We start from the raw sequence: 27,731 nt of genomic DNA on the forward strand, positions 1-27,731 counted from the left end.
ACTCCATGGAATCGGAAACTTACTTTTATTCTCTGCCATGTTCTTAAAACAGAACAGTGATTGGCTTTTGGTAGGTGCTCAATAAATAAGGAATCAGTGAATGAATGTTTCACACATTTTCCTATTGGATTACTGGTCTTCCTCTTACTGATTCATAAAAGTTCTTTATATGGCAATTAAATAAGCCTTTGTCATTTGTCCTACTCACTTCGTTTCCAGTGTGGTGTTTATCATTTACCTTTGTTGAGGGCATTCTTTCTGCTGTAAAGAATAGTTTAATTATTACTTAAGCATAACATATTTGTCTTTTATAACTTTTATGTTTTGTGTCTTGGTTTGAAAGGCTTTATGCACTCCAGAGTTATTTTTAAAAACTTGTCTGGTACTTTAGTGGTTTGTTTTCATGTTGGAATCTTTGATTCATTTGGAATTTATTTTGGCAAAGGTAGTGGCTATGTAATCAGCTTTGTTATTTTTACCCAAATAGTTAGCCAGTTTATTCACCATGAATTAAAAAACAATTCATCCTTTCCTCATTGCTCCAAATGCCATCTTTATCATATATCAAATTCCCAAAATATTTACATCATATCTCATCTCTAGTCTGCTCTGTTAACTTGCCTGTCCATTCCTGAGTTGGTACTAATTTATCTTAATTTGCTTTGCAATATAGTGATTTTAACATCTGGGTAGGGCTGGGCACTCCTTTTTGTCCTCTATCCACCCTAGATTTCCTGTCTATTCTCATGTGCTTATTTTTTTCATAAGAATATCAGAAGCTACAGAGCCCGTCAACCCTCCCTCCAAAAGATTACCTCATTATTGTATTGCAACCAGATTATTTTACAGATTAATTTAGAAAGAAATGACATCAATACAAGAACTGGCTCTCTTCATTCTTGGATGTTCCCTATGCTCTCCCAAGCTCCCGATATACCTGAATGAAACTCCATTCTCTTCAATGACAGGATGATGGCTTCATTTGTGTGCATATCATGTTGGCAGATGACCTGAAGGTGGAGCTCAGCTGGAATTATCCCACAGATACCCTACATGTGGCTTCTCTAGCGTGGTGGCTGCAGGGTTGTCCAACTTCTTAGATGGTGGCTGGACTCAAGAGCAAGTGCTCAGAGAACAAAGGGGCATCTGTGTGGCCTCAGAAGTCCCCTTCCGGCATTTGCTACTGGTCAAAGTGCTCACGTGTCACCAAATTCAAAGGAAGGGGACATAGACCTCCACCTCTTGCTAGGAGAGGGTCAAGGAACTTGTGGCCATGTGGTAAAACTATTGCAGCATCGATTAGTAGAAAATTGGACAGTTTTCTCCTTAATTACTTCTGACTTTTCTACCATTTTCCTTCCTTGTCTCCCATTTTTCACTCTGGAAACACTGACGTGGTTCAGAACTGGAAAGTAATTGATTTTTGAAATGAAGCTTTCTGTTGAGTTGCATTACTAACCCATGCCTAAGGGGGAAGCCATGTCCCCAGTGTGACTCCGACTTTCTCTATCAGTGCCTTCTGCTCCCTCCGCCTATGCCCACATTATAGCTGCTGGGATCCCCCTGCCAGAGGGGGCAGGGGTAGAGACAGTCAACTCAATTTCATCAATTTTTAGAAATTTGTTGTTTGGCATCAATTTTGCATACGGTTGGAAAGGGAGCTAAAATGAAAAGTAAATGTTTTGAGAATTCATTGTGAAATGCAACCACCCATTCCAAAGACCCTCCGCACTCCCAGGGCTGGCTGCTCTTTCTATTGATCCACGGCCTTATTTTAAAGACCTTAAAGATGTGTCCTGGTAATTCACTGTGTACTCTGCTAGATCATCCTCTTTTCTTCTATATTCCAGGGATAGCAGCAGCATTTACTGAATACCCACTGCATAGGTACTTTATATATGTCTATCACTGCATTTATTTTTATTTTAAAATTTATTGGGGAATAGTTGATTCACAATGTTATGTTAATTTCAGGTGTATAGCACAGTAAATAAGGTTATATATATATATATAAAGTTTTAGTCACTGAGTCATGTCTGACTCTTTGAGGCCCCATGGACTGTAGCCTGTCAGGCTCCTCTGTCCATGGAATTTTCCAGGCAAGAATACTGGAGTGGATTGCCATTCCCTTCTCCAGGGGATCTTCCCAACCCAGGAATCCAACCCAGGTCTGCCACATTGCAGGCAGGTTCTTTGCCATCTCAGATACATATATATACGTATACAATCTTTTTCAGAGTCTTTTCCTATAAGGGTTATCACGGAACATTGAGTAGAGCTCCCTGTGCTCTACAGCAAGTCCTTATTAGTTATCTATTTTGTATACAGTAGTGTGTGTATATTACTGCATTTAACCCATAACTTCAAGGGTGGGAATTGCCCAGCCCATTTTAGAGCTGAGAGCACTGCTGCTCAGAAAGATGAACTGAATTGTCTGAGTGTCGCGTAGCTCAAATGTAGCGAGCCATGTCCACATCCTTGTGATACAAAACACAGCCTTCTTACCAAGAGCATTGGCATCACCTGGAAACTTGTTAGAAATGCAGAACCTGGGCCCCAACCCAGACCTACTGCATCACGAGCCGCATTGTAACAAGGCCCCCAGGTGAGGCGGACTGCCTTAAAGTTGGAGGAGCGCTGCTCTGTGTCTCAGAGATCTTCTGGCTGGAGTTCCATGGAGAGCTACTAAAATATACTAATGCCCGAGTTCCCTTCCTGTTTCTCAACGCCAGTTTAATTGGACTAGGGTGTGACCTAAGCATTGGGATTTTTCAAAGCTTCCTGGGTGGTTCTAACATGTAGTTAAGTTAGAATCGTGGCTAACAAGCTCACTTGGTACTAAGTGTATCCTGTATCTTGCCTGTTTGCTTTTTACCGTTTTTATACATGGTCTATGTCCCCAGAACAAATATATTTTATATAACAGCTCTCTTTTCAGGGTAGTTTCTTGCAGAAAATAAGCACTCAGCAAACACTGGCTGCTATTGCTCTTGTTGAGAACTGTGCCTTGATTGGTCTGCTGTGGGGCTTGGGCACCACTGTTTTTGGCAAGGTGCTTCACGTGACTTTGTTGTGTCATCAAGGTTGAACACCAGTGGGCTGGCTCCTGCAGCTCCAGCTGACGGTTGCTATGGAGAAATCGGGGTGGAGGAGTGCCAAATGTTCTGATTTCTGAAGAAGAGCCTCAAAATTCAGATTTTAGAACAAACGTCAACAAATTTAGGTTTTTGAAAAAACTGCAGGCAAGCAAAATAAAAGGCATCTGTTTGTATGTACGTGTGCATCTGGTTAGGGACACAGGAAAGTCAATAAGTTGAAAGTCATTCCCTGGGGGGGTCCATGACCCCCTCAGAATCCGATGGTTACAAACGCCGCCACTCCTGCTGCCTTGGGAAACACATGCCATAATCACCGCACTTAACCGTCCTCGCTTGAGAGTCATCATAGTGTTTCTGTCAATGGCGTAAGACACAGCCCAAACTGGAGACTGTCAAATCTTGGAGAATCATTATCTGTGCCTAATTTTGTGTTCTGCAAAATGCCTAGATGTGCCAACAGAACCAGGGGATGGGTGACAATAGGGAGGGGGCAGGCGGCGCTTTGCAGTTCAGTAGAGAAAGTTGTTGAGTATCAATAGGCGCTACTGTCACGATTTCCACCCGCTGCCTGAGCACCGTTTAGTGACAAAGCAAAACCAAGGAAAAGAGACCCAAGATGAAAACCAGGACAGGAAATACAGACATGCAAAAGAAATAGCACGGTCAGAGGGAAAGTGTCCTGTCTGGTTTCTGCATCACCAGTGCCTCCCTCTGTCTGGGTCTGTTTGCCTGGATAATGAACAGCAGGGCTTCTCCTGGAGCTGCAGGGAGGTGGGGGGCACGGATGAAGTACTGGGGGCTTGGACCACACTGCCCGTGATGTTCCCAGCGAAACGCTTCCAGGTGCTGAAGGCACCAGCACCTTCTGCAGATTTAACTGGGGCGTGAGATGACAGGGGGCCCCAGCTCTAACACTAATAACCCACATCCTGGCATTTGTCTCATGGTAATTAAGGATGCAGAAGCAAGCCCAGCACTGACATCAGTAACGATACTGACGCCACCATTGATAATCAGTGTGTGCCCAGTTGCTCAGTCATGACTGACTCTTTGCAACCCCATGGAATGTGGCCCGCCAGGCTCCTGTGTCCGTGCGATTTCTCCAGGCAAGAATACTGGGGTGGAACAGTCTTTTGGACTCTGGGAGAAGGTGAGGGTGGAGTGATTTGAGAGCATAGCACTGAAACATGTATGTTACCATATGTGAAACAGATCGCCAGTCCAGGTTCGATGCATGAGACAGGGTGCTCAGAGCCAGAGCACTGGGATGACCCTGAGGGATGGGATGGGGAGGGAGGTGGGAGGGGGCTTCAGGATGGGGACCACATGTACACCCATGGCTGATTCATGTCAATGTATGGCAAAAACCACCACAATATTGTAAGGTAATTAAACTCCAATTAAAGTAAATAAATAAATTTAAAAAATAAATAGAAGAAAAATTAAAAATACACGGTATCTCCACTGGGGAAAAAAAAAGATTTTACTCAAAAAAAAAAAAAAGAATACTGGGGTGGGTTGCCATTTCCTTCTGCAGGGACTCTTCCCCACCCAGGGATCCAGCTCGCATCTCTTATGTCCCCTGCACTGGCAGGTGGGTTCTTCACCCCTAGCACCACTAAGCCTGCGCTCCACAACTCCTGAGCCCGCACATCCCAGCCACTCAGGCCTGAGCGCTCCAGAGCCTGTGCCCCACAGCAAGGGAGTCACCGGGACGAGTCGCCTGCAGGCGCCACCAGGAGCAGCCCCTGCTCGCCGCGGCTAGAGAAAGCCTGGGCGCTGCAGCAAAGACACAGCACAGCCAAAAGCAAACGAAAATTTAAAAAGTAAGTAAAAGACCAGTCAGATCTTGCTCTTGTCTCCGTGAAACGCGTTATGGCTGCCATCTGATTCCGTGTGGGGCACGATGCCCCTGCCCAGGTGGCAAAGGCCCACAGCCCTCGACTGCCCACCCTGCTCTCTACTCATTCTTTCTCCGACCTCACCCCCCGCCCCCCCCAGTGCCAGCTCCTCTAACTTCAAGGAGCTCTGGCTGTCCCTCGAACACGAAGTCTTAGCACTGCGCGTCCCTAGTTAGGACACTCTGCTCTGGACGCCACAGGCATCCTTCCTGCCATCATCATACTGAGTTCTTCTCAGCCCACTCTTTAAAACTGCATCTCCGCACTCCCCTCATCACGTTCTGACATCCAGTACTCTATGGGCTTTTTTGTTTTTAATTGTCTGTCATCCGCTATACAGTAAGGTTCACAAAAGCAGAGGTTTCCTTCTGTTGTGTTCACTGCTGTATACCCAGTGCCCAGAAGAATGCTAGGCACATACCTGGTGCTCAGTAAATGTTTTTAGAATGAATAAGTGAATGAATTTAATCCCCACCACAGACCTAAGAGATAGGCCCTCTCATAATCCTGCTTTTACCAATGTATGAAGTTTAAAGAGGCTTCAGTGACCCAAGATCACAAAAGAGAAATTCCTAGAGAGGAGATGTGAACCTAGGACTATTTGACACCAAAGCTTGAAACACTTCCTGACCTACTCTGTTGTTATTTTAACCATCTGGGCCTTTCTTGGGAAATAATAAATACAATAATTATAATCTAGAAGTGGAGCTGTATCTGATGTAGTTGGAACTAGGGCAATTACTGGAAGCTAGTGAGAAAAGGAAAAACTATTTTTGTTCCCTCTGATTAGGGTAATTCTTAATTTTTAGAGCAGTTGATACCATTTCTTGAGTGATCATGTGTTGAGAAATTGGACTTTCTGAAGTAGTACAGTGATGGGAAATAAATCAAGGTTTAGCAAGTCCTATTTCCTTGGGGTAAGTAAGTCAAGGGCCACTTTGAACCTTAAGTTGCTTAAGAATTTCATCTAGTATGAGCCAGTGGCAGGAATTTGAATCCAAAAACATTGTAGAAAATGACCACATGTAATGCAAACATGGTGGCAGGAGTCTTAAAGGATTCCATAGAGAGTCCGTTAACTTGGCCTTGAAGACCACTCCAACATTCCATGATCTAAGAATAAATTGGATAGAATTCAACTCATGCCAAACACAGGATGCCCGAGAAGGCTGAATGCGCCTGAACCTTGGGGACAGTTGGTAAATATTAAGCCATCTACTTGAGACAGCTCAGAGTGGGTCAAAGTGCTTAGTCCATAAGGCATTCATTTATATAGTGTTTGGCCAAACCAAGAAGCGAAGTTCAAAGAAGGGAAGACTGAGACATTTTCTCTGGGGAAAAAAAAAAAAAGCTTTCAAAGACCTTTCGAAAATTGTCTGAGAAAAGATACACAGCAGAAAACATCTTTTGGCAAATACATGATGAATTAGGTGAGATGTGTCTTAAGTTTCTAATATCATTTAAAGACAAGAAATAAGTTGGTGGCTTGCCATTTTAAGCTCACTATTAATCCACATGTCCGGCATGCATTCTCTATACATGGTTGTGTTTTTGTGCACTTTACTGTACAGTACAGTATGCATGCGTGCGTGCTGCATTGCTTCAGTCGTGTCCAACTCTCTGCAGCACCATGGGCTGTAGCCTGCCAGGCTCCCCCGTCCATGGGATTCTCCGGGCAAGGATACTGGAGTGGGTTGCCGTGCCCCCCTCACAGGACTGTGTGGAGAGCGGTAATACGGTATCTTTCTTTCAAGCTAGATCTGCGAGAGGACGACTTCACTGAACTCCTCGCTGCATCACATGGGGAGATCACTGATGAAGACCTGGTGGAACTGCAGGCCCAGAGAAAGGGCAGAGAGTCAGGAGGAAGAAGTCACTAAAGGACCGGAGAAAAATAAACCAGGGAGACGGAAGTTTCAGGGATGGTAGCAGAGGAGCATGCGTAAAACGCGAACAGACACACATCAAAGACCAGCTACAGTGAAGGGTTCCCACGAGGATCTTCAATCACCCAGTAGGTCACTGGAGCGATGACTTGATCGGGCCAAACTAAACAGTAATGTAGCACTTCAGGACGGAAGGAAATCACCTTTTCTAAATGCCTACTACGTGTCGGGCATTTCATATTTTAATAATAATAGTAACTAATATTCAGTGAGAGCCTTCAAGACTGAACTTCCCACAAATTCTTTCCACGCCTTACAATGAGCAATCCTCGGAAGCAGAAGTTAGTTGCATTTTACAGATGAGAAACCTGAGATTTGAAAAGGTCTAATAATTTGTTCCACATTTCCTAGTTATAAGCAAATCAGAATCCAATACAGCCTCAAATCCTTCTGCTTTGTCACTTGTCTGAAAGAAGACAAATAATGTGATTTACACTGCTCCCTAGGGAAAAGGCTACTGAGGCTGTTCATAAGAAAAACTACAAATATAAAAAGAAGCAAATAAGAGGGGTCTGCCACTGCAGCTTATACCTTTGATGACAAACAACTGGAAAAAGTAGGCCTTGGAAAAATCTGACGGACATAACTTAAATACTGAAAAAACTTTTGGTGTTGCTTCAGAGAAATAACAAATAAGCATATTACATCATTTTGCAGTGAGATAAGAACTTATAGGTGTCTGTACGTCTATGTCCGTATTTTCTATACCAGAAAGGGCATTTTTTTTCTAATTTTATGCATCCTAGTATCTTATTTAGACATGCATAGAATATACCAGAAGTGAAGGATTCCCCATGTCTAGTATATTAGAGGTGAATGGCTCCATTCAGAAATATATTTCCAAGCTCTGTGTTCAAAAGGAAAATCATTTACCTGCCACCTGATTAGCCTGACCAATTTTGTTCATCTAGGAGCATTATTTCCTGCCTTTTCCACCAACAGTTACTGGAGAAAGGGCATCATTCCAGCAAAGAGCCATGGCGTCAAGGTCAGGCCCGCGAACTCGAGGCGCTCAGGGGGCACAGGAACAGGCCGGGGTGCAAGGGGTTCTCCCTGACCACGCTGGAAACAGCCTGCAGAGAGGGAGCCTCGTGCGCCACAGTTGCCAGCCAACTTTGTGTCGTTGGACTCGACAGAAACACAGAAACCAGAGCTCCTCCACAGACTGTCGTGGCTGCTGGCCGGTCGCCCAGTCATGTCCGACTCTCCACGACCCCGTGGCCTGCAGCACGCCAGGCCTTGCTGTCCCTCCCCACCTCCCGGAGTTTGTCCAAGCTCATGTCCATTGAATCGGGGGTGCCATCCAGTCATCTCATTGTCTGTTGCCCTCTTCTCCTTTTGCCTTCAATTTTCCCACAGGCTAGAAGTGCTTAAACTACTTTATTTTATTATTATTTTGTAATTAACTTGTTTAATTGGGGGGGGAATAGCTTTGCAACGTTGTGTTGGTTTCTGGCGTACATCTGCATGCAACAGCCACAGGTATACACAGGTCCCCGCCCTCTTGGACCTCCCTCCCACCTCGCACCCCTCCACCAGAGCACCAGACTGAGCTTCCCTGTGTCACACAGCAACTTCCCACGACCTATCTGTCTCACATATGGGGATGTATGTATTTCAAGGCTACCCTCTCAATTCATCCCACCCTCTCCGGCCCTCACTGTGTCCATAAGTCTGTCCTCTATGTCTGAGTCTCCAGCCCCAAAATCAAAACACAAAAAACGGAAGCAGTATCGTAACAAATTCAATAAAGAATTTAAAAAAAAATAATAAAATAAACCTATTTTTAGGGCAGGAATATTTCATTATCATTTGTAAAAATTCTTTATTGAACATTAAAATATCAAAATAATTTTTGTGTGGCCTCTGGAAGTTCATGAGATAAACAGATTCATCTTGAGTATATTTTTCTCCTCACTAATAATCTCAATGTATTGGCAAAGCACTATAAAGAAACTTAAAGTACTTTTATCACATTGGGTAAACCTAGAAAGAAGAGAAGAAAACAAGAACTTCTAATGAGTATTTTGACCTCAACACTAAATTTATTAGCTAAAAATGTATATAATGTAGTTGGAAGGGCAGAATTATTTAACTGGCTACTTCCAATGTTAATCCACTGGGCTAGGCAGACATTTACATGTTAAACCTATTATTACCTTTCCCAAGCTGAAAATAAAAATGTGACTGACAAGTATAGGAATACTTAAATAAAATGGGAGGAGACATTTGGAATTAAAACTGTTCTTGAACTTAGAGAGTGTCATATAGAGTAAAGCCAATCAGAAAGAGAAAAACAAATATCGTATATTAGAAAACCATAATTGAAAGGGACACGTGTACCCCAATGTTCACTGCAGCACTATTTACAATAGTTAGGACATGGAATTGGAGAAGGAAATGGTATCCCACTCCAGTATTCTTGCCTGGAAAATCCATGGACAGAGGAGCCTGGTGGCTGTAGTCCACAGGGTCACACAGAGTCGGACACGAATGAAGTGACTAAGCAGCAGCAGCAGCAGGACACGGAAGCCACCTGATACCATCCCTAGATGAATGGGTAAAGAAGATGTGGCGCATATATACAATGGACTATTACTCAGATATAAAAAGGAACACATCTGAGTCAGTCCTAAGGAGGTGGGTAAGCCTAGAGCTTATTATACAGAGCGAAGTAAGTCAGAAAGAGAAAAACAAATATCGTAGATTAACACATATATATGGAATCTAGAAAGATGGTACTGATGTTCCTATTTCCAGGGCAGCAAAGGAGATACAGACACAGAGAACAGACTTGTGGGCACGGTGGGGGAAGGAGAGGGTGGGACGAATTGAGAGAGTAGCCTTGAAATACATACATTACCATGTGTAAAGGAGACAGCCAGTGGGAATTTGCTGTGTGACACAGGGAACCCAAACCAGGTGCTCTGTGACAACCCAGCGGGGTGGGAAGGCGTGGGAAATGGGAGGGAGGTTCCAGAGGGAGGGGATGTGTGTATACCTGTGGCTGATTCATGTTGATGTACAGCAGAAACCAGTACAATATTGTAAAGTGATTATCCTCCAATGAAAAATAAAATAAAATTAAAAAACCCAAATATTGTATATTAACATATATATGTGGAACCTAGGGGTCTTCCCTGGGGGCTCGGGGCTTCCCTCGTGGCTCAGACAGTAAAGAGTCCGCAGGTGGAATATAGGAAAATGGTATACGAGATCTTATGTGCAAAGCAGAAATAGAGACACAGACATAGAGAACAAACGTATGGACCCCAAGGGAGAAGAAGGGGAGGTGGGATGAACGGGGAGACTGGGATCGACATACACACACGCTGATACTCGGTGTGAAACAGGTAACTGATGAGAACCTACTGTGTAGTACAGAGAACTCTACTTAATTCACAGTGGTGACCTGAATCGGAAGGAAATCCAAAAAGCAGGGGACATATGTATACATATCGTTGATTCACTTTGCTGTGGTAGAAACCAATACAACATTGTAAAGCAACTGTGCTCCAATAGAAATTAATTAAAAAAAAAAAATCCTTGGAGAACCAGATCACGTAATTCTACCTACAGAGTTTCACTCTAATCCAAAGGTGTCCATCAGTGTAGAGATTAGCCCTGAAAAGACAGCTCTGTCCAGTTCTAGATGATGGAAGCAGAGACACACCCAGTGAGTCAACGGGACATTTCACACGCAACCATGACTGAGTCAGAGCTGACTCAATCCATATTGATCAAGCATCTTCCACGCGTTCTAACTGCGACCATTTTCTCAGCTCCTGGGGACTCAGAAGTGCCCGTGTAGGGCAGACCTGAGTGAGTTGCTCGAACCAGAGCTTCCCCTCCACGTCCCCTCCGCCCACCTCTCCCCCAGGACACCACCACCCTGAGCCTGGGGGAAGTCACAGCCAGGTGGGGGCCCTGGAGTGAGACACTGAGGCCCCCCTGGTGGCCAGCTGTCGTCACCACCCCTGGCCCACCAACCTGTCAGCTTGTGCGCGCCGATTGCTTTAAGGACCCGGAGTTACGTGATTTGCACTGGCATTCCTCAGCTCTTGGGTTTCATATCCAGTTTTTCTGTGACTATTCCACAGTTGCCCTTCTTAAACAATGCTTGCCAGCATTTACAGGACCGATGGCACAGTCAAAATTCCTTCAACGACTGTGTAGTGAGCCTTGGTTGTCTACTAGGAGGTGAGCTGGGGGTTGAGGATTTAAAGCTCACTCCGATGGCAGAGTCCTCACCTTCCGAGACTCAGCTGATTGGGAGGAAGTTGCATTGTTCCAGAACCGCTGGGAAGGGCATGGGCAGAGCTCAGTGAGGACCCCGAGGAGGCAAAGGACGCTCACACGGGGAAACGGTCAGGGCGGTGGTGACGTGGAGCAACTGACAGTGTTAGTTGCTGAGTCGTGTCTGACCCTTTGTGACCCCGTGGACTGTAGCACACTAGGCTCCTCCGTCCATGGGATTCTCCAGGCAAGAATACTGCAGTGGGTTGCCATGCCCTCCTCCAGGGGATCTTCCTGGCCCAGGCATTGAACTCGGGTCTCCTGCATGGCAGGTAGATACTTTACCATCTGAGCCAGACCTGGTCAACTGAGAAGAAGGGACGGGAAAACATTTCCATATATTAAAAAAAAAAAAGATCCACTGCAGTTTAGGCTGGAAACTACAATGGGGGTGAAGACCCTGTGGTCTTTATCAACCACACTGGGATTAACAGGGACAGGAAATCACCATCCTTCGGGATCCCCACTAGTCAGGCTTGCTAGAGCAGGATGCTGTGGGTTATAGGAGGCCGGCCTTTGTGCTGGGCTCAGACTGGCTGGGTTCAAGTCCTACTCTGCCATGTAGGCCGAGAGACTGTGGCCCAGGTGCTTGAGTCTCCTGTTTTCTCACCTGTGACAGGGGTACCAGGGCATGGAGCACGTTTGAAGCTTTCCCCTTGTGCTGTATTCAGAAAGACTCCTCACAGCAGATAGAGTACAGAGAGTATAGTGTCTGCACTTGGGCAGGACTTGCAAAAAATCTGGAAGGGGTGAGATGATGAATAAACTGCAAATGCCTTGGGACCAAATGTTGAACTAGCATCGGGAAACAGAGAGACATCATCTTGGACTCAATACCAGGGAGAACTTAAACACGAGACCGATGTGAAGCCAAAATCCTTACAGGGACTCGAATAGCCCCGAGTTGGCATAAAAACAGGTGGAGCGCTGGACCTGGTTTGTGGGTCACAGTTTACTGAACCCCGATATAAGATGATAAGCATTATGTTTAACCATTACCACTGCTTTATGATTTAGAAAAGCTTTCCTGTGTGTTATCTGATTTGATCTGTATAACAACTCCTATAAACTAAGTCAAAGGCGGAAAAACCTTTGTTCTGTTGGACACAATGGACCAACCAATAAAACACGTGATACCAAAAAAATTAATGCTAGGTATAAACCAGAGATTAGATACTCTGTACACTGCTATAGCTTCATAAAAGGAGGTGACAGAAAGGTTGAGGAAAAGTTGAAAGTGCTCTTTTCAGTGCCACTATGAGCATCAGTTGAACTACCCACAAAAATGAGATCACCTTTTTCGATCAAGCCGTGTTCTATTTCCTGTCTTCAAACATGGATGTCCTTTACTGTTGAAGCCAACAAAAGCTGTGGTTCAACATACTGCTGGTGGCCACCTTCACTACACTGTTTCCCTGGCAATGGCCATGAAGAATAGAAAATTCACATACACCTGAACTCACAACGTCTAGGCATTTCCCCTTCCCACTTTGTATGTGCAAGGAAGACTTCCCTCATTTGGCCGGATTTACACAGCATATTGATTTCCCACATGGCTCAGTGGTTAAAAAATTCTGCCTGCCAATGCAGGAAACATGGATTCGATTCCTGGGTTGGGAAGATCCTCTGGAGAAGGGAATGGGTACCCACTCCAGCATTCTTGCCTAGATAATCCCATGGTCAGAGGAGCCTGGTAGGCTGCAGTCCATAGAGTTGCAAAAGAGTCAGACACAACTGAGCAACTAAGTGCACACACATACAGCATATTAGACCTGAACTGTCTCAGAAATTCCCTCGTTTAACTGCTGTATTTGTAAGTGGAGCCGAGAGAGGCTCAGAGGGACAGACTGGACCATAAACAGCGGTCATGTATTAGTTGTTGAGTATATAAGGCATTGTAAATATCATGTAGACATCACCGTCAATGAATCATACTCCTAAGTGCACTGGCAAACACAGATAAACACCAGTGCGGGAAGTAAAGGGGAAAGGACAGGGAGGAGGCATCCTCATATTTGCCAGGTGTGGTACCAGTGGAGGGGCTTTCCTTGGGGCTCAGACAGTAAAGAATCTGCCTGCAATGCAGGACCCTTTCCACACAGCAGCTGATTTAATTATCTGTCTCCAGGCTGTATTTGGACTTTGCAAAAGAGGGTGAGGAGATCCAGCAATGCATTCCAGCTCTGCTAGCTGGTGAATGGCTGAGTGGAGGTTTGAATTCAGGTCTCTACTGGCTTCAAGGTACCTTGTGTGCACAGCCTGCTTTCAAAGCAGGAACTCTGCATTTGGGAAGAAGGGCAGGAAGGAAGGATAAAGAGAAAATACTCGTAAAATCAACTTCCGTTGTAAGACATCAGATGATAAACGTCTACCCATTCGTCTGAACTTAACAATGGGGGTACTATTTTACCCCAGGCTGGGGCATTTTTAACACTCTCCTCCTCTAAACAACAATTTTTCCAACAATAATCATAACAGGTATATTTCACGTCACTAAAAATCGCACTAACCAAACAACAATATTGCAACTCGCAGTGTACGCTCTGTTTCACTGTTTTACGTTTAAAATACAAATCAAAATTCCACGAGGTCACATAGTATAATAGAACTGAAGTAACTCAGGTTCTTCTTCTTTGACTGTAGTCCTCAGGCTATTTTTGTTTATTCTGGAACTATTTAAATGCTAGCTACACATTGCCCCAAGGGTTGGAGATAGAAATGATGTTCAAGGCACTGAACATCCTTCAAACGGCTGAGGACTGACTCTCGAACCCGAGGTGTACAGCTGAGTCCGGTATGCTGGTACCAACTTGATACCCAGGAGTTCTCCAAATTAACTTTCATGTGAATTTATGTTTATTAAAGTATAAACCACAAAAGGTGCTACGTTGGAACTGAAATGCATACTACTAAAACTCAACAGTAATGGCAGCAATTGTTTGGACTTCCATCAACAAGATAAATTTTTCAGGGGGAATATTTTAATACCAGAGTGTTTCCCTGGTAGCTCAGTGGTAAAGAATCCACCTGCCAACGCAAGAGATGTGAGTTCAATCCCTGGGTCAGGAAGATCCCCTGGAGACGGAAATGGCAACCCACTCCAATATTCTTGCCTGAGAAATCCCATGGACAGAGGAGCCTGGTGGGCTACAGTCTATGGGGTCACAAAAGCGTTGGACACGACTTGGTGGCTAAACAACAACAATTTTAATTACTGAGATTCTTTAGAACAGGTGGAACGCATGCTCGGCATAGCGAGCCAGCCACGGAGGGAGCAACGGAGAACAACGCTCCCCTGCGGCGGATGAGTCGAGAGGGAGCCCCCCGCTCTGGGGAAAACCCCGTAAAACAAAGTGGGTAATGACGGGGAAGCTCACCAGGCAGAAGCCTTATCGCCACAGCTTCTCGATGCCAGCTTCACCTCTGACTCTGACAGGCCCCAGGGGCTCCCCTCACGGGGAGGTGGCTTAACTTTAGCTTCGGCCCCCCTGGCTCCAGATTCACTCCAGGATCAAGATCCTAACTGAAATCACCACTTGAATTTAGGCCATGTGACAATTAGGCTCATTCTTTGTTTTTTAAGTTTTTTTTTTTAATTGGAGGATAATTGTTTTACAGTGCTGTGTTGGTTTCTGCCATAAAACGTGAATCAGCCGTAAGTATAAATATACACATATCTCCCTCCCTCTTGAGTCTCACCTCTCTAGGTGGTGGAAGAGCACCGCATGGAGCTCCCTGTGCTGCACAGCAACTCCCCACTAGCTGTCTGTTTCACACACGGGGACGTGTATGTGACAATGCTACTCTCTGCCCATCCCACATCTCCTTCCCCGGCTGTGTACACAGATTTGTTCTCTACATTTCTGTCTCCATTCCCGCCCTGCAAACAGGTTCATGAGTACCATTTTTCTAGATTATACATATATATATACACATACACACACGCACAATGTTTGTTTTTCTCTTTCTGACTTACTTCACTCTGTATAATAGACTCTAGGTTCGTCCACCTCAGTTCAACTGACTTAAATTCTTTCCTGTTTATGACTGTGCAATATTCCATTGTACATACGTACTGCACTTCCTTATCCATTCATCTGCTGATGGACATCTAGGTTGCTTCCGTGTCCTGGCTATTATAAACAGTGCTGCAATGAACACTGAGGTAATGTCTCATTTAATAAAGTTACAGGATACAAAATTAATACACAGAAATCTCTTGCATTCCTACACACTAACAATAAAAAAATCAGAAAGAGGAATTAAGGAAAATCCCATTCACCACTGTAGCAAAAAGAATAAAATATCTAGGAATAAACCTGCCTAAGAAGACAAAGGACCTGTATGCAGAAAACTGTAAGACCCTGATGAAAGAAATCAGAGATTTCTCTGGAGAGATATATCATGTTCTTGGATTGGAGGAAGCAATATTGTGAAAATGACTAAATGACTATACTACCCAAAGCAATATACAGATTTAATGCAATTCCTATCAAATTACCAATAACATTATCCACAGAACTAGAACAAAAAATTTTACAGTTTGTATGGAAACACATAAGACCCTGAGTAGCCAAAACAATCTTGAAAAAGAAAAATGGACCTGCAGAAATCAACCTTCCTGACTTCAAACTATATTACAAAGCTACAGTCATCAAGATAGTATGGTACTGACACAAAAACATAAATATAGATCAATGGAACAAGATACAAGGCCCACAGATAAACCCAGGCACCCATGGACACCTTATCTTTGACAAAGAAGGCAAGAATATACAATGGAGAAAACACACCCTCTTCAATAACTGCTGCTGGGAAAACTGGACATCTATGTGTAAAAGAATAAAATTAGAACACTTCCAAACACCATACACAATAATAAACTCAAAATCAATTAAAGACCTAAATGTATGGCCAGAAGCTATACACTCTTAGAGGAAAACACAGGCAGAACAGTCTTTGACATAAATCACAGTAAGATCCTCTTTGACCCACCTACTAGAGTAATGGAAATAAAACCCAAAATAAACAAATGGAACCTAATTAAACTTAAAAGCTTTTCACAGCAAAGGAAACTATAAACAAGATGAAAAGACAACCCTTAGAATGTGAGAAAATAATTGCAAATGAAGCGACTGACAAAGGAGATTAATCTCCAAAATATACAAGCAACTCATGCAGCTCAATATTTAAAAAAAACCGAAAAACCCAATAACCCCATCAAAAAATGGGTGGAACACCTAAAAAGACATTTCTTCAAAGAAGACATATAATTGGCCAACAAACACCTGAAAAGATGCTCAACATTGCTCATTATTAGACAAATGCAGATCAAAACTACAATAAGGTATCTCCTCACACTGGTCAGAATGGCCATCATCAAAAAATCTAAAACAATAAATGCTGGAGAGGGTATGGAGAAAAAGGAACCCTCTTGCACTGTTGGTAGGAATGTAAATTGCTGCAGCCACTATGGACAACAGTATGGAGGTTCCTTTGAAAACTAGGAATAAAACTACCATATGACCCAGCAAATCCAGTATTGTGTATATACCCTGAGAAAATCATAATTCAGCTCATTGTTTAAGGCCTTTACATTAATTGAGCTCTGCTTTCATGTAATTTCCAAAACAGCCTCAGGGAAGCAAGGCTACTCTTGGCCCCATTTCCTGGCTGATGAAACAGAGGCTTAGAAAGGATAAGAAATTTGAACAAGGTACTGGAAACAGCAGATAAACAGCTGGAACACCAAGATAGTTCTAACGCTTAAGCCTGTTCTCTTAACCTTCACAGTATGTTTATGAGCCATAAAGAGGTTAAAAATACTAAGACAAACAATTTCAAAGGGATAAATTTAGCTTATGATTAAAATACAAAATAAAAGATACATGTCTGCCCCTGCACCATTCATGAAAACATTTTGACCCAATAAACTGTAGAGGCCTAGGGTAACATCATCCACAGTTCTGGTCCACAAAAATAAAAGAGAAAGGTTACAACTAAATGTGGCCTTCCCTGGTGGCTCAGTGATAAAGAATCCACCTGCCAATGCAGCAAACACGGGTTCAATCCCTGGTCCGAAAAGATCCCCTGGAGGAGGAAATAGCAGCCCACTCCAGTATTCTTGCCTGGAGAATTCCATGGACAGAGAAGGGCTACAGTCTGGGGGCAGCAAAAGAGTCAGACACAACTTAGTGACTAAACAGCAACAAAAAAATCCCTAAAACTACAGCTATGGAACACGAGATAAGGTTCAAGACATGATTCCCATCCTATCTTCAATCAAGAGGTGAACAAGATCACATTCTTTGAAGTATGCTTGGTAGAGCTTTTATGCCATTGTCTTATTAATAATAATCATTTTTCTCTAAGTCACTTTCCTGTGGGGCTTACTTTAGGTTTAACTGGAAAGCCCCTGGAGAAATTTCCAGCAGTGCCAGAATTATCCATGGATACCTGTTCATGCAGATCCTCGATTGCCTGGATCACGGTGACCCACAATGTCAGAGACCGTCTAACTTCCTGCACCTTCCTTAAGGAGAAAGCCATGCCCAGCCCCTCAGCTGTGCTGTGTTGTGGCAATTCCAGCAACCAGCAGCATCCTCGGGGCTAGAGTCAGGGCATCATGGAACCCCGACTCCAACAGAACCCCTTCAGCACCCAGTGGTTCCAGCCCTGGGAAGTGAGGCAGGTGTCTGTCCTTCAGGAGTCCGCAGTTCCATTTTAAAGACTGGCTTTAAAAGCACTACAACCTATGCCTGATGTTTATGATTCCTTAAAAGCAAGATCTAATTTTACATTTAGAAGATCTGCTCTGATGACACTGATTCTGTTTAATGAAGGAAAACAGGCTCAGTTCGTACTTATCATGTTCTCTTTCTGTCTTCTCAGTAAACGCCGGAAATGACAGTGCTGCCACGTCTCCTGGAGCTGTTTTCATTTCCAAGCTTCCTTCGCACACACTTGGGCTCCCACAGCAAATCCGCGAGACAGACAGAGCAGGTGTTGTCTTCCAAGGTTAATAGATGAGAACATGGAGGCGGACAGTGTTGCTGAGGAGCAGCGCTGGGTCTGTAATTCGAATCCCTCCACTCCATGCACTGGTAAAACAGCTCTCAGGGAGAACAAAGCCCCAGTTTACAGCACTGGCTGATTTGCAAGTGTAAATAGGTCCCCCACAGCCATTTCAAGCTCCCAATATGATGCCACCGCATTTACGGAGCTGGGAAGACACGTGGAAAGTTGGCAGCCAAACTCCGGCACGTGAATCCCTCTGCTCCTAACCCAGGCTTCTTTACTTGCCACCGTGGTGCTAATTTCTTGACACGCACCACACAAGGAGCTATTGTACAGCCCAGGGAACACTGCTCAATATTCTGTAATAACCTGAGTGGGGAAAGAATCTGAAAAAGAATGGATGTATGTATGCATATAACTGAATCACTTCGCTCTACATCTGAAACCAACACAACATTGTTCATCAACTATGCTCCAATATAAAATGGAAATTAAAAAAAATAAAAGAATTCAAAACCCCTCTCTAGTCCAAGGTACCAGAGAGAAAGCCTCAAGACTGTAAACTCATAGGATGCAGACTTCGCTGATAGGAAACTTATCCATAGACAATTCTCCTGCAGATACTGGTATGCTTACTACCAGGGTGGTGATGACCTTACCCTGGCTACAACCGAATGGACCTGAGAAGCTGTTGCTGAAGTGATCCAGAGACATGTGTGTATTGGGATGTGTCAGACAGCAACAACCCCTTTCGGTCCCATTCCATAGAGTTGGAGGGGCTTCCCTGGTGGCTCAGCAATAAAGAATCCGCTTGCAATGCAGGAGATCTGGGTGTGATCCCTGGTTAGGAAGGATTCCCTGGAGAAGGAAATGGAAACCCACTCCAGTATTCTCGCTTGGGAAATCCCATGGACAGAGGAGCCTGGTGGGTTACAGTCCACAGGGTGGGACAGAGTCGGACACAACTAAGCATGCACACATAGAAATGGAATCTTTCAGCCAAAGATCTCCAGGCATCGTCCATGACTGCCTGGCCATCCTCGTTTTACAGATGGCAGGGGGCAAAGTCCTGGAAATCAGACCACATGCTCCAAGTTCCTCAGTACTCGGGGCTTCATTCCTGCACCACGGCACCTCCTCATCACTGTGAGAAACAGACTTCTAAAACTGTGGCAGGACGTTCAGGACTCCCATCAAATGCAATATTAAGTGGGAATGTTTGTGGCCAACAGACAACCTACAGGTCTGTTTGGGCTGTGGTTTTCAGACTGTGCTTCATGGAGCCTCAAGGGGGCTAGGGGTCTTCCCAGGGCCAGGGAAGGGGTTAAGACATAAGAAGGAAAGGCCTTGGACCCTCCCATCCAGAGGCGAATTAAAACACTCATCCATTTTATATATTAGGAGTCAGATGAAGATTTCTTTTGAAGAAGGGATTCAGTGACTTTAGAAAAAAAAAAGAGCTGGAAAACCCCAGCGAAGACCAAAGTCTAGACTGCTAATCTTCAAACAAAGCTCCTTGGTGTGAGACACTGGCTCTCATAAAGCAAATGGAGCCTTCTGGCCGCTCTTTTCCATGATGCGGGGAGATAATCTACGTGCAGACATACTGCAGAGAAGTCAGCATGGGTCCTTTCACCTCCTTCTGATCCGTTCTGAAGCAAGGGGATGCCATGCATCCACCAGAGATGCTTCTATCACATGAACTCCCGAACGATCCAGGCACTCCCGGTCCTCAGCTAATGCCCTGGAGCCCAACCAGGACTCCCGGCCGTGAACACCTCGCAAAGGTAGCTGCCCCACCCACATGTGCCAGGGTGACACATGCGCAGGCCACACAGACCTGTGACAAGCCCCTGGGGAAGGCAGACAAGGCAGCTGGCATCATGATAAAGGGATACCAGGTCGTCAGACCTACACACTTGAAGCCACCTTCTGAGGCACTGCTGATGGAAAACCAAAGAAGCAAAGAGAATCATTTTGGCTAATAATAAATCATTAGCCAAGGTCAGTCAACTATTTTAACTAGAAAAAAAGACACGTGGGATGTGCCTGATCAAATGGTGATCGATGATATGCAAATAGATTTAATTTGTCCAACATCGTATTAACTTCAGGTCTGCTGAGGACAAATCTTAAACACTAAATATTTCCTCAGACAATATTATAAGCTTATAGGTATAGACAGACCTAATACCAAAGTGCATGCTTTTTAAGACAAATATTCATCCTGAAGCTACAATGGAGAAGTATGTAGAAAGAAAATATATATACATACATACATATATATATATATAATTATTTGTTCCTATTATGCCTTATAATATGTGAGCATGTGTATGGGAAGCCCCAGAAATGAATGTGTAAAGTGTTTCAGTGTCTGTTTATGTGTGTTTATAATGTTCTTTTTAAGATTGACAAAATGGTGTATAACTTCTTGCTAGAATAAAAAGTCTTAAGACTGATACTATGACTTAAAAAGAAATGTGTTACTGTGGTTTCGTCGCTCAGTGCGTCTGACTCTTCGGCACCCTGTGGACCCCGGCCCCGCAGGCCCCTCGGACTGGGGTGGGGGCTCCCGTTTCCCTCTCCAGCCCCTCCTGACCCAGGGGTTGAGCTCATGTCTCCAAATCTCCGGCGCTGCAGGTGGATTCCTGACCGCTGAGCTATCTTGCTGAAGTCCAAAAAGAAATTAAGTAATTATAAAATTTCCAAATCATATAAAATGATTGTGAATTAAAGCACTTGTGGAATCCAGGTCAGCCTGTGTATATTAGGATGAAGATTCTTACATACTTTATCTTTCTCAATATTTTATTTTATTTCAATGAGAATCTAAAATGAATACAAAGAGATATGGAAAGTAAAGTCAGGATACGTGAAGTTTTTGTTTCTCAAGGCCCACTTATTTCCACTTTTCTCTAGGAGTCTGTGCATTAAGATACAGTGTTTAAATCACACGGTTTGCAAAAGAACATAACACACTCACTGAACATGGGTGTCAGCGTGTTGCTAAAAATCTAGAACACAGGCAGGGACTGGAAATATTCCTCTCTATTACCCGCAAAGTTTAAATTTGACCATACTTGCCAGGCATGTAAAAAGTTAATCTTTAGCAAAGCTAGTGTGCTTAAAATAGTTAGTCTATTGTTCTCAACAAGTTATAAACCTGGATTATGAAACTGTTAAACACTTGAGATTCAAAAGTCAAATACACAAATTCTTTTGCACACATTTTTTCCCTCTGCTTTACTTTTCTTTTACAAAGGCTCAGATTTTATGACTCAGGGATTAATAAAGAAGCAAAGCAAAGCAAATTTCTCTAAAGCAAAGCCAAGCGCTAACAGACATATTTTAAAGCGGCATACACTGTCTTCCTTTTAAATCATCATTTTTTTTTGGTTGCTCTGAAATACTTTATGTTCAAACATTCTATTAATATTACATTTAGCCCTACAGAAAAAAAGAAAAAGCTATTTCAAGACTATGCTTACATGTCACCTAATTCTAAATTTGTCTAGTCTTCTATACTACAATTGACAGAAAATAACAAGAATCTGGATTCTCAACATTATCATTACAGCTCTGAAAAGTTGGTAATTTTACTCCATTTTACAACCAAATTCAAGCCCAATGACGTTGAGGTCCACTGGGATTTGAACCAAGATGTTGTGATTCTAAGCCCATTTCTCTTTCTCTTATTTCAAAGTTGTTTCAAAGGATGACCACATTCTCATTTAAAAGAAAATAAAGAGATAACTAAATACGAGAATTTACAGAAGTATAGATAAATCAGAGAGCAATTATTCTCTTTTCATTAAAGGACTGACCGCAGATTAAATTACCAGCTTCCATAACCCATTGTCCTCAGCGTTTCGGGGAAACTTTCTGTGAATATAAAGTAGCCTTGCACAGAGAGCTGAGCTTGGTGATGGATCAAATCTATGTGAGCTTCAGTTATAGCATCACACTTGGCGCTAAAGGATGAGTGGACGTAAGCAGTGATAAACCTGGACCAAGTCTTGAGGCCACAGTTGCAGGCACTGGACCACAGACAGTGCAAGACCCATGGAGATGGGACGTGAGCTCTCTTGGTTTTCTGCCTGGGGGCACTTCTCAGGCTGCAGCTCAGGGAAGTGGAGTCCAAGCAGAGAGATGGTAAGGGGAGGAAACTGAGATCTGGGTGACAGATAAGGCAGGAACTTGTGCTGCACGGTATTGAAGAAGCTGCGTAAGCAAAGAACTCCAGAAACATGCGTAGAGGTCCGCTGGAGCTTTTAGCTGCACACTGAGCGAATCATACCCAAGGCTTAGCCAAAATAGCTCTTCTGGGGAGAGAATTTCTGAAGGATGCACACTCCAGGAGGTTGGTTTCCAACCAGCCACAGGAAAGAGACCTTGTTCAACTTTCCTGAGACTCAGCTGAGACCCCCAAAGGGTAATACGTTAGAAGGATGACTCTAGAGTGATGAGCACTCAAGACTGGCCCCAACAAAGCCTAAAGCCAAGACAAGCTCCAGCTCACTTGCCAGAAGACTAAAAGTCTGCCAGGTAGAAACTCACCCCCCTCTGAAAGAGACAACAGCCATCGCTTTCACACTGTCATATCCACGATGCTCACCATCAAATAAAAGCTTCCTGCACATGCGGTCTGCTCGACACCTGAAACAGACAGCTGTTTCTGCCTGCGGGACGTGGCTTTCTCCTACTTGTAGGAACATGGATGTATATCACAAGAGGACTTTTCTCCTATTAAGGAACATATTCCGTTTGGTTTAGCCAGGCCCCTCCACACTCACCAGTGGCCAGGTGACCAGGAAACACAGACCTTTTGAACACAGGGTGCTACACATGACCCAGGTTGGGCCAATGAGAGACCCCTTGGGTACTTATCCCCTAAGACTGTGGACATTCAACTAGTGTGATGTGAAAGCAGAGGTCTGATGGCACCCCCCTCCCCTCCGCTACACAAAGTGAGCTTGGTCAAAAGATGAGGAAGCAGAGATGTAGTCATGATGACCATTATAACTACTACTGTGGGAAAGAAGAAGAAATGGAGTAGCCCTTATAGTCAACAAAAGAGTCTGAAATGCAGTACTTGGGTGCAATCTCAAAAACAACAGAATAATCTTGACTGATTCCAAGCAAACCATTCAGTATCACAGTAATCCAAGGCTATGCCCCAACCACTAATGCTGAAGAAGTTGAAGTTGAATGGGTCTATGAAGACCTACAAGACCTTCTAGAACTAACACCAAAAAAAAAGATGTCCTTTTCATCACAGGGGACTGGAATGCAAAAGTAGGAAGTCAAGAGATACCTGGGATAACAGGCAAGTTTGGCCTTGGAGGACAAAAGGAAGCAGGGCAAAGGCTAACACAGTTTTGCCAAGAGAACGCACTGGTAATAGCAAACACCCTCTTCCAACAACACAAGAGAAGACTCTACACATGGACATCACCAGATGGTCAATACTGAAATCAGATTGATTATATTTTTTGCAGTTGAATAAGGAGAAGCTCTATACAGTCAGCAAAAACAAGACCAGGAGCAGACTGTGGCTCAGATCATGAACTCCTGATTGCAAAATTCAGCCTTAAATTGAAGAAAGTAGGGACAACCACTAGGCCATTCAGGTATGACCTAAATCAAATCCCTTATGATTATTCAATGGAAGTGACAAATAGATTCAAGGGATTAGATCTGATACACAGATGCCTGAAGAACTATGGATGGTGGTTCATAACAGTGTATAGGAGGTGGTGATCTAAACCATTCCCAAGAAAAAGAAATGCAAAATGATTGCTGGAGAGGCCTTACAAATAGCTGAGAAAAGAAGAGAAAGGAGAAAAGGACAGATATATCCATCTGAATGCAGAGTTCCAAAGAACAGCAAGGAGAGATAAGAAAGCTGTCCTCAGGGATCAGTGCAAAGAAATAGAGGAAAACAATAGAATGGAAAAGACTAGAGATCTCTTCAAGAAAATGAGAGATACCAAGGGAACATTTCACACAAAGATGGGCACAATAAAGGACAGAAAGGGTGTGGACCTAACAGAAGCAGAAGATATTAAGAAGAGGTGGCAAGAATACACAGAAGAACTATACAAAAAAGATCTTCATGACCCAGATAACCACGATGGTGTGATCACTCATGTAGAGCCAGATATCCTGGAGTCCGAAGTCAAGTGAGCCTTAGGAAGCATTACTGCAAACAAAGCTAGTGGAAGTGATGGAATTCCAGCTGAGCTATTTCAAATCCTAAAAGATGATGCTGTGAAAGTGCTGCACTCAATATGCCAGCAAATTTGGAAAACTCAGCAGTGGCCACAGGGCTGGATAAGGTCAGTTTTCATTCCAATCCCAAAGAAAAGCAATGCCAAAGAATGTTCAAACTACTGCACAGTTGCACTCATCTCACACGCTAGCAAAGTAATGCTCAAAATTCTCCAAGCCAGGATTCAACAGTATGTGAACCGAGAACTCCCAGGTGTTCAAGTTAGATTTAGAAAAGGCAGAGGAACCAGAGATCAAATTGCCAACATCCATTGGATCATAGAAAAAGCAAGAGAATTCCAGAAAAATGTCTACTTCTGCTTCATTGACTAAGCTACAGCCTTTGACTGTGTGGCACAACAGACTGTGGAAAATTCTTAATGAGATGGGACTACCAGACCACCTTATCTACCTCCTGTGAAACCTGTATGCAGGTCAAGAAGCAACAGTTAGAACTGGACAAGAAACAACAGACGGGTTCCAAATTGGGAAAGGAGTACATCAAGGCTGTATAATGTCACCCTGCTTATTTAATTTAAATGTAGAGTACATCATGAGAAATGCTGGGCTGGATGAAGCACAAGCTGGAATCAAGATTGCCAGGAGAAATATCAATAACCTCAGATATGCAGATGACACCACCCTTATGGCAGAAAGTGAAGAAGAACTAAAGAGCCTCTTGATGAAAGTGGAAGAGGAGAGTGAAAAAGCTGGCTTAAAGCTCAACATTCAAAAAATGAAGATCATGGCATCCAGTCCCATCACTTCATGGCAAATAGATGGGGAAACAATGAAAAGAGTGACAGACTTTATTTTCTTGGGCTTCAAAATCACTGCAGATGGTGACTGCAGCCATGAAATTAAAGGATGCTTGCTCTTTCAAAAAAAAGCTATGACAAACCTAGACAGTGTGTTAAAAAAAAAAACAGAGGCATCACTTTGCCAACAAAGTTCTGTCTAGTCAAAGCTATGGTTTTTCCAGCAGTCATGTATGGATGTGAGAGTTGGACCACAAAGAAGGCTGAAAGGAAAGTGAAGTTGCTCAGTCGTGTCTGACTCTTTTGTGACCCCATGGACTGTAGCCTACCCCGTTCCTCTGTCTGTGGGATTTTCCAGGCAGGAGTACTGGAGTGGGTTGTCATTTCCTTCTCCAGGGGATCTTCCTGATCCAGGGATTGAACCCGAGTCTCCCACATTGCAGGCAGATGCTTTACTGTCTGAGCCACCAGGGAAGCTCCAGCTTCCCTGGGAAGAAGGCTGAGCTTCTTCCAGGGAAGAAGGTTGAGCGCTGAAGAATTGATGCTTTTGAACTGTGGTGTTGAGAAGACTCTTGAGAGTCCCTTGGACTGCAAGGAGATCAAACCATTCCATCCTAAAGGAAATCAGTCCTGAATATTCATTGGAAGGACTGAATATTCATTGGATGCTGAAGCTGAAGCTCCAGTACTTTGGCCACCTGATGTGAAGAACTGACTCACTGGAAAAGACCCTGATGCTGGGAAAGATTGAAGGAAAGAGGAGAGGGGGGTGACAGAGGATGAGATGGTTGGATGGCATCATCGATTCAGCAGACATGAGTTTGCGCAAGCTTCGGGGGATGGTGAAGAACAGGGAATCCTGGCGTGCTGCAGTCCATGGGGTCACAAGGAGTCGGACAGGACTGAGCGACTGAACAACAAGAAGACATGATGACCTCCCACAGAAAACATCTGTAGAATTCCTCACCTGGGATTTAGCCGCATCAAAAGGACGTTGCAGACTAGACAGGGTGGCATTCAGAAGTGGTCTCCTCCTAGATTATGAAGCGGTAACCATTCTGACAGGGCCGGAGAGGCTGAGGGTAGCATGGATGCTAGACCATGCAGACAGAGACTCGGAATGTGGCTCACTGGTGAGAGGGTCACCATCTGATAGCTGAAAACGGATAGTCCTGGCTCCCTGTTAAAGAGCTGTATTATCTTGAGCAAATCTCTTACCTCCTGCTATTCCCCCTCAGCCCGTAAGCTGAGAAGGGAGGCCTTCAAGGGCTCTTTCTAGCTTCAACATTTCATGAATCTATGAAATAAGGGACTTTCCAAAGTCAGCTAGATTACAGGCTAGTGGTGATTTATAAAAGTGTCTTGTTCAAGCCCACAAAGAAAGGATGTAAGCTGAGAGATACAGGAATCCAGTAAGCAAGTGAAGAGAAAGCTCACTTACTCTCCCAATGCCCCTATTTGCTGATTATTAGACCAAGTTTCCTCCTTTTGTTTACGAGATTGAATTAAACCAATTCTATCACCCAGAAGCACAGGCTAAGAGGAACTCAGTGTGAATGAGGCACAGACTGAATCGGGCAAGGGAATTGTTGCTTTCCCTCAGTCCTGCTATCTCTTGAAGATTTTGAACCAATCCCCTAAAATCTCTCCACTTTTTAATAAGTAAAATTACCCCTGATGATTTAGGACTGATGGTATGGACAAAAAGAAAAAAGATTGTGCACATATTTGGATAAATGTAGCAAAATTATCCAAATATTAATAGTAAAATTATAATAGTAAATAGTAAATAACAGTAAAATAGTAAAAATATAACAGTAAAATTATATCTGTTGGCCATCTACACATTTGTTAGGATCTGAAAGTCTCACAGTGAATAAGCACTTGCTTAAGACCCAAAGGTAGTTTCTGATTTATTTCTAAAGAAAACAAATGTTTAATGGGAGATGCCTTCTGTATTTGAAAAGAGACAATGCTGTTCACCTTTTAGCCTTGTGATCAGGGAAAGGCTGGTTCTTAAGAAGTGAGAAAATGCAAAGGTAAATGAAGATAAAGCCAAGCAGTCTATAAAAATACTGGGAATCTAGTTTCTGCCCCGATGGCCTGTCACCTCTTCAATGCTGGGTGACAATGGTCCTGGGACACCAGGTCTTTCTTCTTTCCAAGGGAAACAGTTGAAAAGGGCTTCAGAGAGACACAAGGCAGGTGATGGGTGTGGGGAATACGTGAACTGAGAATGCTGAACTCAAGAACTCATTAACATGTTTGAATTTTAAGCACAACACTGCCTTGGATGCATATGTGTGTATGTGTATTCATGTATATATAGTCCACATATATACATTTACACAGATGTTTATGTGCTCATTTATACATTCATATATGTGCAAATTTCCACAACTGCACCCTACATGTTACAACTATTGATAATATTTTCTAATT

General features: G+C 43.6%; 1 protein-coding gene across 18 annotated transcripts in view; it reads right to left on the bottom strand.

The window, feature by feature from the left end:
- Window positions 1-27,731, bottom strand: part of THRB (thyroid hormone receptor beta) — a 419,564-nt gene that overhangs the window by 253,199 nt on the left and 138,634 nt on the right. The window lies entirely within an intron of this gene.

This window comes from Giraffa tippelskirchi, chromosome 8 (genome assembly GCF_054371585.1).
Source record: "Giraffa tippelskirchi isolate mGirTip1 chromosome 8, T2T-mGirTip1v1.2.pri, whole genome shotgun sequence".
NCBI lineage: Eukaryota > Metazoa > Chordata > Mammalia > Artiodactyla > Giraffidae > Giraffa > Giraffa tippelskirchi.